Here is a 3,289-nt window from a genome sequence, read left to right as displayed (position 1 = left end):
TTATGTCCTTTTGTAAACCGGGTGTTACAGCTACACTCTTCCGTGAGCTTGACAACTTCTGTGGTGGGCAGCGGCCGTTTGTTGTTAATGATGTCCTTGATATATCGGGCGTAGGTCGGCACATGCATAACTTCCAGTAGAGGGACGTTAACATGTATCTTCTGGATCATCTCAACAAAACGGGTGAATTGTTCATCCACAGTTGCCTTCTTGTTACGGGTGGGGAACGGCAAGAAACTGGTCCCAATGTAATCCTGTGGAGCTGTTCCCTTTTCTGGTTCCCTGGTTTCTTCTTGATCTGTTGGTTGTTCTTCTTCCTGGATTGCCGGTGCTTTTATTGTATGGTTAGGGTGTGGTGGATCACGAGTGGAATTACCACCCCTCGTGGTCACCGCTTTAACATTCTCAGAGACAGGAACAGAAGCAGCTATTTGAGCAAGAAGAGATTCAACCTTTTTTATTGAAACTTGACTAGTTTTTAAGAGTGAAGACAAAGTTTCAAGCTTGACATTTAAACTTTCTAGGGATTTGTCATTGGCCAAAAGCTTTTTATTTATATTTTCGTTGATTTTAACTTGGCCAAGAACAAGTTCTCTCAAAGGAGGTTGGTTTGAATTGAAAGAAGAGTTGTAATTATTACCTCCCTGAAAAGGTGGACGTGGTTGGTTCCACCCCTGGCCTCCTTGTAGTGGACGGTACCCGTTGTTGTTATTGTTGAGGTAGGCACAGTCTTCATGGGTTTCGGGGCAGTCGTTCCCCGAATGTCCATCGTTACTGCAGACTTCGCATGTGAAGTGCGAATCCATGGCGTAAACAGGAGCATGGATCAGTTGTTTGCTCCCTTCCTCCATCTTCTTGATTAGGAGGTCTAGCTTCGCGGCAATCATATCCATCTCCTTGACGGTATGCATGCCTTTTGTACGGGGTTGGAGTCGTTCATCGCTCCACCCCTGATTGAAGACCATCTTCTCGACGAATTCTTTTGCTTTGGCGATAGTCAGGTCGAGGAAAGCTCCTCTAGCAGCAGCATTGTACATGCTTTGCAGGACGAGCCGCTCGTCCATGCCATGATGAGGACAGGCCAGGATGTATTCCTGCAGCCTCTCCCAAGCTTCTGGGATGGATTCCATCCCTGTCTGCTGGAAACATGAAATTTTCCCGCGTAGGGCATTTGTTTTGCCCAGCGGGAAGAATTTTGCGAGGAACGCCTTGGAGCATTTGGCCCAGGTGTCGATGTCCTTTTCTTTATAAAACCACTATTTCGCCATCCCCAAGAGGGAAAAGGGAAACAGACGAAGCTTGACAACGTCGGCAGCGACACCCCGTATGACAACGGTGTCGCAGAGCTCCAGAAAATTCTGCAAATGTGCATTTGCGTCCTCGTTCGGCTTGCCACAGAATGGGCTAGCCTGCACCATGTTGATGAGGCTTGATTTGAGCTCGAAGTTCACGTCCCCGACATTGATGTTGGGGCCAGTGGCCACATTGTCAATGGAGGGGATGGTGAACTCGCGGAGAGTCTTTTCAGCCATAGCCTCAAGAACAAGTGGTGCTTCCGAAATGGGTTTCTGTGCCGGGAGGATAGCGAGAGGAGGAACGACACGAGGTCGTGCCCTTCTCGCGAGCCTCTCTGGATTGTCTGTGTAGTTTTCCGGCAGGGAGAAACCGGTCATACACTACCCCTGTCTTCTTTTCAAATAAAAAATAAAAGAAGACATAAAGTGACATTAGCCTGAAAGAGTAAAGACTATATCCTGAGTACAAGATCTAAGTTAATATCAGCACAATATCTTTGTTCACATGCCGTCCCTGTCAACGGCGCCAGAAATGCTTGTTCACATTTCTTAGCGCAATCACTAGGAATGGTTAATCCTTAGCAACAGCGCTAGAAATGCCTGTTGGCAGTCCTTAGTGCAATCACTAGAAATGAGGGCGCCGAACCCATCCTAGCAACTGCACCCAAGGGGTGCCACTCTCGTGGTATAATCAATACGATTACAGATGGATCCGCAAGCGCACGGATATACTGTTGTAGCATTTCACCCGGAGAGTAAGGGTATCGTCATTTATTTGTGTCCCAAAGGATGGCAGCGGCAAAGGTATTGTACTCAATATTAACCATGACATTGTGCCTCAAGTAATAGCAATGCTCTAATAGGGGTAAGTCCAAGTAAAGAATAAGCAAGGGTAATGCGACACAGCACACATCCACACTCCAAGAGGAAGGAATAAAGGAGAGAAACTATAAAACAAAGAACTACTCTATCGTACGTCAAGTCAGCTGGAGGTTAGGCTAGGTTAGGTGTCCTAGTGCTTCCATCCAAAGCTGGGGTCATGTTAGATCATGGTTAGGACTGCAGGTGCCAGAAAAATGGGATAGCGGGGAGAAGGTCCCTCACCGGAGTACATCCAGTCCCGTTACCTCTTTGCATGAACTCCTGCACCGAATCCGAACATCGGGGAGTACGCTAAACGCAACACCGCTGTTACGCCAGACGAACAAGGCTATCACCACCTGCCGTCTACCCCAGTCACACCGTGGAGCACGGTCATATCCGAAGGATCCCGTATAACCGAGCACCACGCCCGTGTATGAAGTCACTACTCTAGTGCCCCCAGGTCTCCCACCCTTCGGATGGACGAGTAAAACACTAGAGCAAGCCCGAAAGCACAACGAACCTCTATCCGTACCCGGATCATCTGGCCTAACCAAGACCGTAGAATAACTTATGAACGAACTAAGCATGGATTGATAAACTATCAAGATAGTAAAGCAACCATGGCCAAACTCTATATTATGAATAGAAGTCTGACAAGTCGGATACAAAGCCATACCAGGAGCCGAGGATTGCTCAACGACCCCGAGGATGACTTGCTCGCTAAAGAGAACTAGCCTAACTCCACTACCTAGCTAAGAGAGCAAGAGAGAGGAGAGCCTTCTTAGAGAGAATGGAATGAAGTGTGTGTGTGTGTGTGAGGGGTGAGAGGGGGCCCTATTTATACAAGTGGAGGTCGGTTCCCGCCAAATGCACGTATGGAAGGTAATCAGGAGACTTGGGGCCAACTCCTCCTCGAAATGCACCTGGACGGGAGGCCGGCCAGGTTCGGCCAATCCAGGGGGTCGGCCAGCCCCACCTGGCCGCCTCTCGTACTTATCCTTCTCTAGCAGGCTGACATGTGGGCCCTGATATCTTTCCTTGTATGCATTATGCGTGGCGCGCCCGTTTGCTCTGCCAGATGGGCCCTCCTTGTAAGTGGGTGACGCCGGACGCGATATTCTGCGTAGTTG

General features: G+C 48.8%; 1 non-coding gene across 1 annotated transcript; it reads left to right on the top strand.

Annotated features, from left to right (window-relative positions):
* Positions 1–1,062: 1,062 nt before the first annotated feature.
* LOC120643294 lies at positions 1,063–1,171 on the top strand. Its single transcript, XR_005662973.1, has one exon. It is a non-coding gene; the product is annotated as a small nucleolar RNA R71 (small nucleolar RNA).
* The last annotated feature ends 2,118 nt before the right edge of the window (positions 1,172–3,289 follow it).

Source organism: Panicum virgatum, chromosome 7K (genome assembly GCF_016808335.1).
Source record: "Panicum virgatum strain AP13 chromosome 7K, P.virgatum_v5, whole genome shotgun sequence".
NCBI classification, from domain to species: Eukaryota; Viridiplantae; Streptophyta; class Magnoliopsida; order Poales; family Poaceae; genus Panicum; species Panicum virgatum.
The sequence above is the reverse complement of the archived record's forward strand: the minus strand, read 5'-3'. Positions and strand labels throughout refer to the sequence as shown.